General features: G+C 35.2%; 1 protein-coding gene across 1 annotated transcript in view; it reads left to right on the top strand.

Moving 5' to 3' along the window:
- The window catches only part of LOC145671288 (uncharacterized), a 1,722,162-nt gene that overhangs the window by 152,257 nt on the left and 1,551,048 nt on the right, over positions 1-18,857 (top strand). The window lies entirely within an intron of this gene.

Genomic DNA, 18,857 nt, shown 5'->3' on the forward strand with positions numbered 1-18,857 from the left:
GGATAACATGTGTCAAAGAAGCACTACTTGATGCAATTTGTTTTTCATATGCCCCCATCATGTCCAGTTACATCTAAAGAAATTAAAAGCAATATTGTGTTCGAGCGTTATAGTCATGTACGATTGAATTCTGGATATATGAAGGCCCATAAATATGCAAATTACCAGTATGGCCCACTCAAATTAGTCAATACACATTGGGTCCCGGAGAACTTTGCATTCGAATTAATTTTTACAGTAATCCCGAGTGGACACTTCGCGAATGTACTTTGTCAGTATTATTACTGTCTTAAATATTTTTTTTTTTTGTTTAATCTTTTAGTATTTAAGCTATAACTCAAATCCGTACGTTGGTAATTCCATGAGAGGGGTGGTTGTTGAAGTTTCAACCCTAGATCTTTACTTCTCTTGAATTGACTGTAATTACTATATCTAAATTATATTTTATTTTAAAAACTTATTTTGTACTCCGTCGCATATTATAGGAAAACTATTTGTACTTTAATAAAATCTTTGGTAGAGTCAAGACAACGGTTGCTAACTACTCACAGTTCTTTATAATACTGAATTTTAGTAGCTATAATAAATCACTGTTTAACTTCTGTTTTTTCCTTATGAATTGAAGATATTTTGCTATCTTTGCCCAAATGTTTATACTGCACGGGCTTAATGCCAAGTCGTGAAGGTATGGGATTAACAACCAGCTTATTTATTTTGACGCAATATGTCGTGGGATGCTGAGAATTTCTGTCGCCCTCTACTACACGATGGATTTCTTTCTTTTTTCAACTACAACTTCCGTTGCATTCCTTACGTCATCCCTGATTAGCGATATTCACTGGCATATTTAAATGTATTGGCGTTCTTCAATGCGTCAAGAGGACTAAAATGAAATACTAATACTACTACTACTACTACTACTACTACTACCACTAATACTAATACTACTACTACTACTACTAATAATAATAATAATAATAATAATAATAATAATAATAATAATAATAATAAGATACAATATTATAAGCATTTAGGGGAAAAATGTCCGATAATCGATATATATTATTAAACTTAACAAAATTATATGCTTGAATATCAAATCTCATGTGTAGGTTTCTTAAAAAAATAGAAACAAACGAATTTTTGTAATGCTGAAAAGTATATCGTTATGTGCCAATAATAACACTAGTTAACAAAGGTTTTGTTACATAAAAGGAAATACCTGTTCTTAAAGGAAATTTTTGCGCTGAATTCGAATATGCACTCGGTTTTTCTCCATCACGTAAGATTTTCCCTAACAGAGGGATTTTCGGGAAAATCCCTCAAAAATTTCCCTTTTCGTTTATTTTACACCCCAAGATCTTGTCCCCTTGCATATACTAACATAGAAATTACACCTAAGTATACTTTGATTCATATTTAACAAACCCTCCAAGTTTCGTAATAATCGCTTTATTCTTTCTAGAGAAATAAATATGTTTGTATATATACTGTGTGTACTGTTTATTGCACCTTATAGTAATGCTTTCAGATCTCTTAAGTTGAGGTAAAACGTTTTGCTTTATTACCACAAACACATATATAAAATATAATACAATATAATTTACAAGTGTGACAATTTACAATAAACAATAATACAAATGTACCAAAAGGTCATGAAAAGACAATCAAAACTATCACAATATATGAAACTTCCATTGGGTTACAAAAACGTACACTACTTCCTTCTTTTGTAAGAAATGTTGCATTTACTAACAAGACCCCAACAATAGTTCCCCATCATTGAAGGATCCCATCGGCCCTGGTACCTATTCTCCATTGCCATTACATCTTGGTGGAATGTTTCCCCCTGTTCGTCGCTGAGAGCAGCTAGGTTAGCAGGAAAGAAGCTGAGGTGGGAGTGCAAAAAGTGGATTTTTAAAGACATCCTACAACCCAACTCTTTGTATTTCTGTATCATGTCCTGTACGATTTCTGTGTAACTCTCAGCTTTGTTATTGCCCAGAAAGTTGCGCACAACACACTTAAATGCTGTCCAGGCAGCTAGTTCAGCACTGTTTAACTTGCTGTCAAAGCTATCATCAAGCATTAATTTCCTAATTTGGGGACCAATAAACACCCCCGCTGAAATCTTAGCATCACTCAGGTTAGGGAACTTATCTCGCAAATACTTGAAACCTTATCAAGTTAGGACTTATGAAGAACTTTGTCAAAGCCATGGACACATCTGGTGATGAAGTGGCGGTAGTAATATCTTATTAGGATCTACCAAAGGAGCGTATTTGACGTTGCATTCTCCAGGTACGTAATTCACTCTAGATTCCCATTCCTTCACTTCATAATGTTTGTCATCAGCTCGGCTATCCCATAAACATAAAAAAACATTGGTACTTCGTGTAACCGCACTGCAGTCCTAATAAAATACCAACTACCTAAGTTGACATGGTGTCATAGGATTCCTTAATCTTCACTGAGTGCGCAAGTGGTATAGAAGGTTTTTTATTTCCATTATGTAAAAGGACAGCTTTAAGGCTGGCTTTTGACGCGTCGATAAATAACCTCCATTCTTCTGGAACGTAAGGAATTCCTAGCTCCGCCATCAACCCATTTATATCCGTACATACGCACACATTATCTTGCATTGAGAAATAGCTTGAAAATTGAACATGCCTTTTCCTGTATACTGATATGTTCGTTTCTGCATCCAATAAGTTCCACTGCTGGAGCCTTGATCCCAGAAGTTCCGCCTCTTGTTTTGTCAGGTGCAAATCACGGACTAGGTCATTAAGTTCACATTGCCGGATGAAATGTGGCTCGCGAACACAGTCAGGGATGAACATTGGATCCTTGGATGTACATGTTGATGTCGATGGTTCATCAAGGTCATGATCATCATCAGAGTCTTTTGGCCATATCTCTTCCCAGTTGGTAGGGGGCTCGGGAAGTGGAAGTTCTTTTGCATTCTATTACATTTGATAACAAATATTGATAACCATTTCATGAACAAAACGAAAAAACTTGGAGAATTGTATATATATGTATTAAGATATACATATACTGTAAGTTTTAAAAAAATATACGTTGGAAGTACATTCTATTTTTATACACGTTTCTAATTTACAGAGAGCAATACAAGTGTGTTGTTGACTATTGTAAATATTCATTTTTATGTCTGTGTTTGTAGTAATAAAGCAAATCGTTTTTACCCCAACTCAGGAGATCTGAAAGCATTACTATCAGGTGCAATAAACAGTGCACACAGTATACATACAAATATATTTATTTCTCTAGAAAGAACAAAGCGATTTTTACGAAACTTTTAGGGTTTATTAAATATAAATCAAGGTATACTTAGGTATAATTTCTATGTTACTATATGTAAGGGGACAGGAGCTAGGGGAATACAATATCTGAAAAAGGGAAATTTTTGAGGGAATTTCCCGAAAATCCCTCTGTTACGGGAAAACTGTACGTGATGGAGAGAAACCGAGTGCATATTCGAATTCAGCGCAAAAAGTTCCTTTAAGATCAGGTGATTCTTCCCATGTAACAAACAAAAAGTTTAAATTTGTTAACTAGTGTAATCTAATTGATAGTTTTGATTTTGCTGCAAGAAATTATTTATTAATATATTGCACATTTAAACCATATACTGTTAAACAGTGGAATGAATCTACTTAGGTATCAGGGGCGGATCTAGAAGGGAAAAACTGGGGACAGCCAAAACTAAGACTATAAGTATATCATGAGCTTAATCCAAACTTCCAAAAAATACGAAAGGTATTCAAAAAGTAATGCCTTTAAGGTGATACCTTTATTTGTGTTTGACAGACAGCATAGATAGAAGTATTAGTGGAAAGCTTGCAATGACAGCTACGAATGGTGGCATTATTTTCCAGCATAGTTACCATTATGAGCAACACATTTGCGCCAATGCGAAACAAAGTTTTTCATGCCGTCGACGAAGAATTGTGCTGTCTGCTGGCAACACTATTGCCAAACTTCTGCTTCCACCTCCGCGTCACATCTGTAGTGTTGGCTCTTAAGTTTGAGGAAAAACAAAAAGTCGCAGCTCGCAACATCCGGACTATACGCAGGATGAGGCAGAATGCCCAGAACACTCTGCCAGTAGATGGGACAACTTTGAATTTTTTGGCGGAGAAAAGAACGAGTGGCGGTACTCTATTGACTAACACTGTTTCCGGGTCGTACTCATGTATCTACCACTCGTCGCGGCGATTTTCCGCACTCAGAAATTGAATGATAGCCCGGTGTTTCGAAATGGCGTCACCATAGATGCCATGGATTGCTCCATTACTCTCGAACGAGAAGAGATAGAAAGGTGAAACAGGTGACATTCTATAGTGTAAACATCAGTGCATTTAATGATAAACAGCTCAGAATGTTTGCAGTACTATTGGTCAAGTAGTGGGCTTGGCTTCATTACTTTCTAAATCAGTCTCGTATAAATAATGGTTTAAAATATTTTTGTTACAAAAAACTAACGGGTCCCTCAGGCCCTGGGCTAGATCCACCGCTGTTAGGGTATTGATGTTTGTCTTTTCCTAAGGGACATAAAGTTACTCCTTTATGCATATATTACTTGTAATAATAATAATAATAATAATAATAATAATAATAATAATAATAATAATAATAATAATATAAACCTGAATAAAGAAAGATACTTTGTGTTTTAACTTCACTACAATTTTGTTTCACTTTTGACTAACGCAACGACATGAGCGCAGAATCTCTTTTAATTGTGAAACAAAAATCAAATTTCAAGTATCAAAGGATTTTTACATGCTTAATGGGTCCTATATGTTTCAGAACTTGTATTTGTTGATTGATTCGTTGGTTGGAGATTAACTAGGGATGTTAGCGGCAAGGCAACTTATTTCCATCCCGAAGAGACCAATGTATGTAAAAAAAAAAAAAAAAAAAAAAAAAAAAAAAAGAAAGAAAAAAAAAAAGAAAAAAAGATTTTCCAAATAGTAATAATAAATTTAAAAAATCAGCAACATTGGAACTCCTAAAAGCAGAGGAAAGGAAATAAAAGTTCAATTATATAGAGAGTGGAAAAAGAAATATTTGCTTATAAAAAAAAAAAAGAAGAAATTCTAACTGACTGATAACGACTATCGTAAATTTCTTAAATTACTAGAAACTAGGGGTCTTATGCAGAGTCATTCTGACGTGTTATTAATGCCATACCAAAGAGTTCGACAACCATGTGTTTCCTGCAGTAGTCAGGCCTTTAATTCTTCAAAACGGCATAGGCCCATAGAAGTTTAGACAGTACACTGTTGTATATGTGATATATGAGGAATTTTAATGTGCTTTCGTTTTTGCCTTACCACGAAATATGTAAGGCTTTTATTAGTTCAATTGCCTATACTATAAGCTGATTTTTACATATTATTATTATTATAAGGCTCCAGTTGCTCAATAGTCTTGATTTCGCCTTTGGTGCGTGGGTCCTTGGTTCGTTGTGCTGAGTTGAGTTTATTTTGAGTTTAATGTCCATTTCAGCAGCGAGGCCATATGAGATGGGACCTGCTGATTAAAGTGGAATTGGAACCACATAAGCTTCCCCCCTTTGGTTCGATCCCAGGTTGAGCCAAGTGGGGTTTGTGAACAAACACGGCGCGAATAGGTTTCTTGGAGTCCCTCGTTTCCTCTTACATTCTTCATTCTACTGTTTCATTTATTTGCATCATTACAATCTACTTTAGCGTACACAATATAACCGTGGGACGTAAACCTGAAAATTTGATTTCATTTTCATTATACGTATTATTATTTCATTATCCTTATTCATAATATTATTATTATACGGTAGAACTTGTATAAAGAAAGGTGAAAGAACGGAAACTACCTACTTCTTAATTCTCCCGTCAGGATCTATTGTCGTTGCTGCAGACACTTCTGGGTGATAGGCACGAGAAGTTGAGGTTGAGCCAAGAATAATAGAACACGCCGATTAGGAAAATGCATCAGCAAGGAACGTCACCAATTCAAACTTTATACTGTATAACTAAATCTAGACATTTAATATCTCTATTAACCAGTAGCAAAAACTAACTGAAATCACAGTTGTAATTTTAACCCTGGAAAGCTAACATGTTCAAAAAGTTACGTTAAAGCTAACGTATCGTAAAATTTACGACTGGTTACAAAAACTTAACTACATACATATCTTTTAACAAACTGGGACTTGAATGATTACAGTTGGTAAGAATGCATATGAGTGAACATTTGTGCAGCCAGTTTGGTTGTTCAAACTTTTTCCGCGCAGTACACACAGCATTTCACACGATGTTCTCCGCAGATCGGCCTGTTGCAGTGGCAGCAATACATTGACGTCATTCTCCTCTTGGCTGATAGACAAATCCCACAAATTGTGCGAGTCTGGTTATTGGACTGGACAACATTCTTCTCTGGCACCGGTATTTTCAGGATATCAGCAATTAGTGTGGAGGAAAAACCCAACTTTTGGACCAAATCAAAAATTTCAATATGTCTAATGTTTTTCAGCGGTTTTTAGCTCATTTGAGGGTGCTGAATCTGAATCTGCCGGGTGTACAAATGTACACCTTGAGCATTTTGAGTAATTCAAGATGGCGGCCAATATGGCGGCTGTAAAAGTGACAGGAATATTTTTGAATATTTTGTCAAGATGGGTATCAAATTATATGTTTTTTTGGGTTGCAGATTCCAATAATAAAGTAAAAAATGTTATGAAATTGATACTAATCGAGATATTCAATATGGCACCCAATATGGTGGCTGCAAAAGAAGTTTATGTTGTCATTTCTGAAACCTATTTTTGAAAAAAAATATTTACTGATATGAATTATAATAATAAATCGTAAAATCTTAATTTTGTGCTCACAGATGGCAGCATTTCCATAGAATTTAAGAAAAATATCTCAGAAACAAAATAAGAGATACTTCCAAGTGAAATACTAGAACGATTTATGAAAGGCGAACATGTTCTGCGTCACAAACCAGGTATCTGGAATGCTATATGGTGAGACATGTTCATTGAGAATACATTTATGCGTTATGGCCATGGATCAGGAGGAATAATCGGACTTACACTAAATCCATCAGCAGTGAAGCGATGGGCTTTCAGCCTTCACACCTGCAGTCGTTTAGTAAATGACATTTATGTCATGAGAGATGCTGGACGAGATATGGAAATAACTAAGCATAAGGAAGGAATGCCATCTCGAGTAAAAGATGCTGCAGACCGAATTAAGTTAAAGGAAAAGCTGTCTCATTGTATAGATCCTCTGAAGACCGATGATCACCCAAAAACTATTGTGAATATTGTGACAGGGAAAATTTGTTCCCAGAAAGTGAATGTTGATAATGCTGTTGAGGTAGGTGAGAAGGCGTTGTGTTCTTACAAAGAAAAACTACCAACTGATTTTCAGGAACCAATCTAAACAACGGTTCGTAATGTTTCCTGCGATGACATCAAAAGAACAGCTAGTGTTGGTGTCATTGACACAGAACTCTTGTACACGTGTGCAATGTGTCTCACATCTACAAGAGATATTGATGCTAAGGGAGTGATTTCATATGAGCTTACCGCTGTCTTCACATCTATGTTTGATGAATATGGGACTCCCAGGTTCTCCAAAAGTAAGTCAAAACTGAAACAAATATTACAGGTTGCGAAGTCTATGAGATCGTACAAGAACGAAGATGCTATCATACCTGATGGTTGTGCTGTTTTGTGGGTGATCAACTGACCATCTAACGGAACTGTTCTTGACTTCATAAAATTGTATCGGTCATATGTGCTTGAAAAATTGAAAAAATGCAACGTGTATCTGATATTTGATTAATATAAGGAGTACAACACCAAAGGAGGAATAAGAAGCGTCAGAACATGATCAACTTGTAGCAGGTATCATAAATTGTCTTTCAACGCGTCCTTACCCTCCCAACAAGTTGTGCTGAATGTTACGAAGAATAAGGTACAACTAGTACAGCTGATCTGCAAGTACATAATGACAGAAGGGTTGCCATCAGATTCCACCAAAAGCCTATTCATCACTGAACCAGAAGATGTTACAACAGAAATAACTGCTGATTGTATCAAGAAACGTCCAGATATGAAAAACACTCACGAATTGGCTGATGTCATAATTATCACACAAGTAGTAATGATAGCCAATCAGCTGGACGGAAATTGTACAATAAATGTAATTAGTGATGACACGGATGTTCTTCTCCTCCTGATGCACCACTACCGCACACAAAAACTTACTTGTAACATTTTTGTGGATGCAACTCAAAGTCATAGAGGAGTTATTGACATTGGATTGCCTGTGTCTAAACACCGTGATATTGTTTCAAACTTACTAGCACTTCATTCTCTTTCTGGCTGCGATACAGTTCCTATGGCACTGGAAAGCAGAAGGCAATGAAAGTGCTACAAAGTGAGAAGGAACTTCAAAAGCTTGGAAATAAGACATCACTACTTGAAGATGTGATTCAGGAGTCAACTGAGTTTATAGCTTCTTGCTATGGTAGTAGGATAACCGGCCCTACAATGTCTGATGTCAGAAGAGATGACTGACTGAAGAAATTGTCAAAGAAGTCTGCCGTACATATACCGAAATTGAAGAGCTTGCCACCAACTACGGAGGCATTCTCTGAAAATGTAAAAAAGAGCTCATTTCCAGGCTTGTATTTGGAAACAAGCAGATAAACCAGACCCACCAGAGATGGATCCGACACATTTTGGGTGGTATCGTGATGAGTTGAACAAAACATTGGAACCAGTTACTGTACCACCGGGAACTGTGATAGCACCGAGAGACATCTTGAAGATGGTGAGTTACGGCTGTTCTTCTGAAAACATGTGTAAAGGACGTTGTGGCTGTGTGGCAAATCATAATAGCTGCACTGACTTCTGCTATTGTGAAGCCTCTAAACGATGCCAGAATATCTTCACACGTCAAAATACTAGGAATCTAGAAGACGAAAACCTGGATACTTCTTCTGACGAAGACTGACAAGTGACTGATCTGTGATATTTATTATTTTGTTGTGGAGTAACATAGAAACATCGACATTTTGTATTGTAAATGTACATATTTCGCATTAATGTGGCCAGCAACATAATTCTTGATTAAGAAAACGTCCAGGAAAAAAATATAAGAAAATCTTCAAACCTAAGCTTGTGTTTTTGTTTTCTTTTGCACACAGAAAGGAATGGTTTTGTAAATAAATATAGAGAAGCCCAAAATGTGGCAAAAAATGTTCTGGAGCGCAAGAAAGGTAGCCAATCCAAAAAAGGTAGCGGTGACGGAGAAAGCATCAACACCTAATCCAAAATTTCAGTGTATCAGATATTATTCTAAGTATGTACCTAGCTCGAGGGTCGCGAATCTGAATATTCCATATTGAATATATTGATTTCTATCAATTTCAGATGGTTTTTGAAGTAACTATTGAAATCTGCAACCCCAAAAACATATAATTTGATACCCATCTTGATAAGATATACAAAATATTCCTATCAATTTTACAACCGCCATTATGGCCGCCATCTTGAATTACTCGAAACGCTCAAGGTGTACATTTGTACACCCGGCAGATTCAGATTCAGCACGTGCTTTTGGGAATTAGGTAAAAGCATGCAGAAAATTAGGTAAAAGCCACCGAGAAACATTAGACATACTGAAATTTTTAGTTTTGATGCATTTCCTCCAGACTAAATGGATTGCCGGAGTTTCCGGGGCAAATTTGAGTATTGAATCTGTTCTTGGAGCCATGGCTCAATAAGACTGCTGTGAATTTTCATGGCAAATTTTCTTCTAGAAAGAGGCTTTTGACCCATTTTCACAACGTTGTAAACATAAATGAAGTAGGCATTAACCAGGGTTATGTTTATCATCCCAAAAGAAGACACACAAGACCCATCGTTTGGTCTTACGGCTGCACGACACATTTGGCCCAGTGCATCAACGCATTCTTTCACTGCATTATAAGTCTCGATAAGGTCATTGTCACCAATAACCGTTCGATTCATTTTTTAAACTTTCCTTGAATAAATAGTATAAAATAAAACCAACACTTTCACTAAAATGTATCTGTAAGTTCACTCTAGAAGAGAAAATAATAGTAAACAATATTAAAAAATCCAAGCGTTATTTCTCTTATATCGTAAATCTTACGACTGGCTAACGAGACTCAGCCACCTAACTCAAATTTTAAGTTTGAATGCCTTTTTTTTATTTTAATTTTGAACAGAATGAGACTTCTTCATAATATATCTATTCATTATTTAGTCTAGTTTACAATGAAAGGAGTGTTTTTAATGTCATTTTAAGAATGTTAACAATATTTATAAATTTCCTAAAAATACCGAAAAATACCAGTACTCAGTCACTACATTCTAGAACTCAACCATTAACGAACCTAAAGTCAGTCAACGAAATTCTAAACTAATTATAAAAACAGATGTAATATCATGGAGCGTTTTTTTTTTTTTTTTTATTTTGCTACATGACACTACAAATACAACAGATTACATTATAATTGTCTAACAAAAAAAAAACATTATTTATTTCTCGGAAAAACAGGAACAAAATTGTATTGAGCGGATCCTTCTTAAAAATATAAGCAACCATGAAGCTAAAACATTTCAAATAGAACTAAAGTTGTTAGATCATAGCCAAATTTCATGACCAATATATCATAATATCATTTGATCACTCTAGTTAAAAGTTAGAAAACACAAAAAGAAAAAACTCACAAAAATATGAAATAAAATTTAATTATGTCTTCTTAAAAATTCTACGAAGTTAGGAACATTTCACATAGAACTAGAGTAGAAATATGTCACAGCCATCAGTTTATCACCAAGTTTCAGCACCTTTATTAAGTTAGAAAACGCAAATAAAACATTTACTTCTCACAAATAATAATAATAATAAAATTGTAGTAGTTGTCTTTTCACAAAAATTCCACGAAGTTGGAATTTTCTTCTTTGCTCTTTCTTTGTTTTTTCTTTCCTTTCTTTGTTTGGCTTCAATTGCTTTCTTCCGTTCGAAGATCTTGGCTATCATTATATTTCTCCATTCATCTGACGATATGGCACTTGGTAATTGATTTTGCTTCGTTTCCTCTTTAAAGACTTCGCAATTGGTCCTGACCAAAATAAATTATTTTCAAAATTTGGTGAGACTTGTCTACTATTATTTTAACTCTTTTCGGGAGCTTCATGTATGACTGTGTTCTCAATATTAACTTTGGCGCTTTGAACTTGAAGTAATGTACCATCTTTCATTACATTATGGACCAATATTTCAGTACGATCTGCTTGACAAGGAAATAGAGAAGGAATCTGCGAGGAAGTCAACTCGCAGATGAGCAGAGTTGAGATTCGGCGTTGCTTTTCTTTGATATTACTAACAGTTGATAAATTCCCCATTCTTTCAATAGAATTATTATGAGTCAAAGCTTCCTTCTCGATATCACTTAACACTGTTTCAACATCTACATATTTCTGTTCCAGTTTTTCTCTTACATATGAAATCACTGACTGAGCTGATTGAAAGTGTTGTGAATTAATATCAGTCGATACATTGCAATCTTTCTCCAAACGTCTTTTCACTAAGCTATTTTTAATGGATTTAGAGTAGTCTACAGCATTTGCATTGAAAGGATACAAGCCATATTTCCTGGAACCATTTCTAATTGAATCGGAGAGAGAAGAACGGTTTACCACCGTCGACAAGAGTCAAGAGAAGTGAGATTTTGTTACACACTTATTTATGGTTTTGGGTTGGCTTTGTCAATCACGAACTGTCTTCTTCCATTTTATCTTGAGGGGTTTGAAAACACTAGCATCTGCTGGCTGAAAAATATGTATTGTATTAGGTGGTAAGACATATAGAACTATTCAGTTTTCGATGCAAAACACATTAAGTTTCATAGTTAGAAGTGTGCGATGCCCTTCAGCAAATAAAATTATTGGTCTTTTAACGTTCTTCCAGCCATTTGTTTATACCATTTACAATATACTCATAAAAAGTATCAATCCTCATCCAGGCCTGTTTCTCATCTTCCCCAAAACCAGACCTTTGGCATACTTTTCTATGATGTCATGCGGTGGTGTAACATACGGAAAAATAACCATTGGAAATTCAGTTTCACCGTTTGCAGAGAAAACTAGAAGAACAGTAATTGTTTCTTTGTCAGTTGCACTTCGGACTTCATAAACATTTTTCGAACCTTTCGATGCGAAAACTTTACCAGTTTCGGGGCAAAGACTAAAACTAGTTTCATCACCATTAAAGATTCGGGTGGGATCTTGAAGAATATCGGATGCGTTAATGCTTTGGAAGTACTCCTCGAGTTCTTTAGACCACTTCCGAATAAAATTCTTCGGTGACTGTTGCTTTTGCCATCGGGAACTCTGCAAACTAATTCTGAGTTTCCTCGTAAGAACAATTTATGCCATTTCTCTCTTTGAAAGGTTTCTTTCTATTGTCACATTTTACAATATTGTATACTGTATTGAATATATCCATTTTATTTTGCCCAAATCCAACTTTGGCTATTTCAGTAATTCACTAAACTAGCTTATTTTCTTCTGATAGTGTTAACACTAGATCTGGTCCTATCTTCCATTTCTTTTCATGTACTCGACCATGAATCCTATCTTGCAGTGTGTTGCGAGAAACATTGAATCTTCTGTTAGCTTCACGTGTAGTCATTCCATTTTCTACAGACTTCAGTGCATTGTAAAGAAACTCTTCTATTACTGGTGAATTGACCACCGTTTTCATTTCTGAACTTCCATTTTCTTCCTTTTTCATTCATTTATATTTACTTACATGAAATGAGTAAGTGGAAACCTGGTTTTAGCAAATTTGGATATTGATATTTAAAATTGCAGTAAAATTACCAACAGGACTGACTTTTGGCTTTCGAGGCACCAGTACTCGACCTTTGCATTTCTACCGGGGCTGACTACTGGAAAAACAAAGATTTGTGAGTCATGCTGTATATTATTAACAGAAGGGAAGTGAATGGACGAAATTGGTCTGGGCATGTGATGGACGAAATTCCACACACATGTGATAATTCCAGTACTCAGCCCCGGGGAGTGACTATTAGAAAATCACTCATTTCTCAATTCCAGTACTCGCCCCCCCCCCCCCTATACAAACGAAATGCTCAAAATCTACAAAAATATTTTTTTCTGTTTTCATTTCCTTAATATATAGAAATTAAAAAATAAAAAGAATATTTATTATTTCTACATTAGATAACAAATACGCACTTGTAAAGAAACGTCTTGTCTGTTATTTTTTACGTAGCAGATCCACGCATTACAACATAGCGTCTTCTTTGTCCACCTATTGCTGCGACACTAGGTGACATTTCGGTGTGACATGTGATCGGCAGTGTACAGGATGAATGCCTAAAAGCTAGGCTTCATATTGATAAGGGTAAAAACGTAACGTTTTCTAATTTTTGTTTCGAAAATGTGTAAGTGGCTGACTACCGGTGAGGGGCTGACTAGTGGCACATTCACCCTATAGAAATACAGCCGGAAACTAAGCAAAGTAAATACTGCCCAACAATGCAGGCTTAGTAGAAAACAGAACTCAGCGGACGAGTCCATTTTCGCCGGGCGAGGTGGAAGGAACATCAAAATAATACAACTCGCTCGTAAAATTTACGACACGTTAGCTTTCTCGGGTTAAGGAATTCTATATCTACAATTGCCAATTTCTAGTTCTTCCTTCTGAGTTGCTATCCTTCAGCATGCAGTAAACAGTGCTTCTATTGACACACCACAACATATTTTGTACTCTTTATTAGCACTAGGGATTTTCAACCTCGAGGTAGCGCACGGGAATTAAAAAAAAAAAAAAAAAAAAAAAAAAAAAAAAAAAAAAACCAATGTAATAGGACTTAGTATTATAATAGGAAATATTTTAAAGATTAATTTTAATTTCTTACTTTGAGAGACACATCTTTATTGTCAAATACAACAATTCATAATAAACAAAATTGTTAACTATTAAAGAGTCGTTTCAAAAACAACTGGAACAAAAGGGTCGAATGAAAATGATGAAAATCTGAAATACAACAAAAGTACAAATACAACAACAACAAAAAAATGCATTTTAAAATACAATTCACAATGAGGCGTACGCACGTATACAACTGTAAGAATCAAAATTTGAAAAGTACTTACTTTTTGGGGTTGCTGGCAAAAAGATATGATAAGAAGAAATCATGGTATGGAATAAATTCGGAAAGTCTGCTTTATATCATTCTCGCTTACATGTCACAAAATCTTACAAAATCTCGAAAATATAAATTTCCTTCAATTTATATTAATAGTTAATTGGGGGATAAGTGTTTCGAGTTTAATTTTGGTCAGGATTGTGCACTTTCGGGGCAGATGGTATGAAGTAAGTGCGCGCTTTCACAATCTGAGAAAAGCAGAGATAAACATTGTGAGAAAATGGGAGGGGAAGGAGGTAGAGACTGGAATAAGCAAATGTCAATCAGAGGCAATTTGAAGCTATTTGCAAATTCACATGTACATACTCACATTAATTTAATTAATATACTTTTTATTATTATTTAGAGAATGAAGAATTAAAATAATTTTGATAGGGTGTGATTGGACAATATCAAATGAGGAAAATCGTATGTGAAGACGAAAAATCTAGCTGAAGACCGTGGAGTATAGAAGTTTCTCAGATGCGGGAAGAACCTACCAATAATGACATAATAACTATGATAATGATGATGATTACAAGCTTAGTGCATAAATGAAAGGAATATGGTGTGCAAGCTCTTCGGGTTATAGTTAAGGAGCCGTACTTCCCGTTTACGGAAGGATGAGAAAGGCCATACTTTCAGGAATTATTCATTGACTATCTAGGATGTTAAAAAGTAGGTAATAGACTGAGTTCTTGCCCTTGTACTTAGGGAGATTTTCTAGGAATATCTGTTTTTTATATCGTATGAAAATAATAATGTGCCCTTCTACTTAGTGTATGACTATGTGTGTGCGGGGATTTGAAAACACATATGCATGTACCGTGCACGTGGATACTTCTTACTGTTGCACTACGTAGAAAGATGATTCTATTTGGTGTACAAGTAGTAATAGAACACAGAAGAGACGGCGATCACGCTATATTCTCACGGCATGTTGGAGTGTGAATACAACATGATCTGGGGTTGTTGTATGTTCTATTACCACTTATAAATGATATAGAATAATTTCTGTAGGTAGTGTAACAGTATGATGTATCCTCGTGCACGGGAGATGAGAATTAGCTGTTCTTAACTATTACCGCTCTTCGTTTCACAGTTATATTAAATCTAAGTTTTTGCTTAAAATTCTCTTGCTAAATTACGTGGCGAAACCTTGTTATTAAACGTAAATTTGAGGCATAGTGAAATAAATGAAGAGAGGTTGATTTGCTATATTATAATAGATGAAGTGCATACTTAAAAAGATGTGAAAAAAATAATAATAAACGGAATCAATGAAAGATACTTTTTCGCATATTTGCTTGACTTTCTTCGAACAATATGCAAAGCGATGTAGCAGTAACACTTTATCAAGGATTTGCTACATGACAACTTGTAATTAAACAATGAGCAACGACTAAACCCCTGTTTAAGCCATGAAATGAACCAGTTTAGACTCCAATTATTCTTTTAAAAAATGTTCCACATGATCTGTAATCCTGTAATCCACTGCTGGAATTAGTTAAAGATTACACAAGCGTAATAGATTGCAGACGTACTATGGTAGTTAAAAAAAAAAAAAAAAAAAAAAAAAAAAAGTCGAAAAAGTTCCTCTTTTTAAGCAAATCAATAGAACCAGAACATCTTTGCAGTAATTTTCTTCCCCAACTGTAATTTGTCGTCGGATTCAAGAGAACTATTAAGTGAAACTTTCTTTACCTTTTGTTTCAAAGGAAAAATAACACCGATTTTCATAATAAGTTTAATAAAAAAAATATTTGGAGTTGAACGTTGAGTTTAATCACTATGTGGATTTATAGTTTAGTGTAGGATCTGAAAAGCTTTGTAAAATCCCACCGAAAGTTCAAATGACTCTCTAGATCAAATTATAATAGGCATAATTAGGATTTATGTTCCGTTTTGATTGGGACAGTCCCAGTTTCAAGGTTCTTGTTCTCGTATTCGCCAATTTACATTTCGTCACGGATTTCAATTTGTTCACTAAGTTTCACTATTCTTTTTTAATGAGTATGTCCCTGTCCTCACTCTAAAATATTACTTTCTTATTACGTACTTTTGCATTATCAGCTTCAAAAAGGAACCTAAATTTATAGTAAATTAGAATATTACCAGAAGGTGCTAAGTCGCACCATACAGTTCATGTATACTCTTGGATAAGATGTGTACTACTTTCCTAATTACCGTTACTAATATCTCCAACAACTATGAATTAAAAATGGATCTGATGCTATAACAATTGCCTTGGTCGGCATTGTATGCACTTGGACTGTCTCTGAGGTACACAAACGCGGGAGGTGGAGCACAAAATTGCACAAAACTCGCCCAAGATATTGGTATTTTTTTTTTTTTTTTTTTCGATTTTTCGGTTGGAGGAACGCATGCCTGATATAAAGCTGAAAGTTTTAAATTTGAAAAAAATATATATATATATATATATATATATATTGGTTTCTTACGGTGCACAAAACTCGAGATGTAGTGCACAAAATTTTGATACAAATTTTGTTTGAATCGGTTTCTGGCGCACTCCAAGTTAACAGACCTGGTATAGCTGAGATTCAAACAGTAGTTCAGAAGCAAAACTAGTGATATATTGCAAGTTCATTGATAGTGTATTTAGCGAATGTAATCTTTAAAGCATGTTTTAAGAAATCTTTTTATTTTCTACTTTCATTCATCAGAAAGAAATTGTTACTTAAGGTAGTAAAAGAAATGAGTTCTTTGCAAACGAAACGTACTCCTATCAAACAGCTATTAACGCTACAGTATTTATGTTATCTACGTGACAGCCGGAAATCCATCCAGAAAAGTCACTCAAAGTTGGGAAGATTACATATATACCACTATCGCACGACACATTCTTGTTCAACACTTAAAGAAAGTACGAGTACACACTTAGTATACCGTTACTTTAAACTTTCAAACTATGCCGTACGAAAGCATGGGAAGTCTCATAGAACGACTCTGTCCGTCAGTCTGTCTATAAACAGACATCAGGACAAACATAACGTAAGAGAGAGTGAGAAACGGTTGGTTTCTTCGTATCAATTCACTGTCTCAAACAGTAAGTCATTGGATTACTAGTCACTTGAGTCATGACTTTTATCTAGGTTAGGTAGGTGTGGATCTTCTCTGAAATAGACAAACCTGGTGAACTGGGCAAACCGATCACACCACAGCTTCCGAAATATCAGTTCTACAGCATTGCTGCTGAATTTAATAGTGAGTTAGTGATGGCTACTACCCGAGCTATAATATTTAATGTGACATTTCTTAATCAATGTACCGTGTATAGAACATTATGTTTATTCATATTTCCATACCGAAAAGAAACAACGCATATAATTGTTTTTCCTCAGCAGCATCTTTTACTTTATTCTACAAGACAAGATTTTCAATCACACTCTATTAAGATCCCTCTTAAGATAAACATATAACTTATTTTTTGAGATTCTCATGCGTTTATACACTCATAGATCATGTAGTTATTTTTCAGTGTAATGCTTTAACACATAGATCCAACTAGCAAGCAAGAAAGACAATTATAATTCGAATTAGATTTGCAGCCTCATACATAGCCTTCGTATGTATGGAGGTGTTCCATCGTCTCCTTGCCACACCAGCTGAGCAAGTCTGGCAGGTTACGTTCCTAAATGATTGCAGATCATGAGCTTAGTGACCTTTTCCTTTACTAATTTCATCCTTCTATTATTACGGAAAGAGGTAGATTTAACCTTACAATGCATAGTGGGACAGATACGGATCATAATAGTAAATAATCTGTGTTTTCCTACACAACGATAAGTAGTTGTCAGTGGCGTATTTACGATTTTGTTTCGGGAGGGGCTTTGCTAACTTTCGGGGGGGGGGGCTTTGCCTGAAAATGTGAAAATTCTGCAAGATATTTCATATACTTTACTATAGTAAGAAAGATTTCGGGGGGGCTTAAGCCCGGAAGCTCCCCCCTATATACGCCACTGGTAGTTGTTAATGCATGTTGAACCAGATTGGGAACGTTCGAAGCTAGTTGTAATTCCACAGTTTTTGCATAGATGGCACTATTAAGCGTACCGGTACTTCCGTCACTCGTTTTTGTTTTCTCTTTCAAAACTATTTTTTCACAGAAAATAAAAAGAAACAATCATGCATTGTAGGGTTAAATACTTTCGGTCTTACTATTGCATTTCCTTAAAACAGAATATGATAAGTAATATAAATTCCCATTCCAAGGAAGGGTTCCATTTCCGCCCTTTATCCTTGTTTGGAGATCGGAAGTGGTACATGTACCACCTGCAGTTTCATATTGAATCCTGATTGAAAATCCAACGACCTCACTTGTTAATAAACGCAAGTTTATTATTAACAACAAAAGGTAATTTATAAACAATGACATTCACAACATAAGTATTAAAGGAAAATATGCAGATACGTTTTGAAGTGTGCATGCTGTACAGTCAGAAACAATATATATATATATATAAAATTTAAATCTGCACTTTGTTATTCGTTGACAACTAGTTGTCTTGGAGTATAGTAATACATTGGATGTGAGCACGCGTTTAAAAGTCGCAACGTTC

This window comes from Thermobia domestica, chromosome 15, assembly GCF_964235325.1.
Source record: "Thermobia domestica chromosome 15, izTheDome1.hap1.1, whole genome shotgun sequence".
Taxonomy (NCBI): domain Eukaryota; kingdom Metazoa; phylum Arthropoda; class Insecta; order Zygentoma; family Lepismatidae; genus Thermobia; species Thermobia domestica.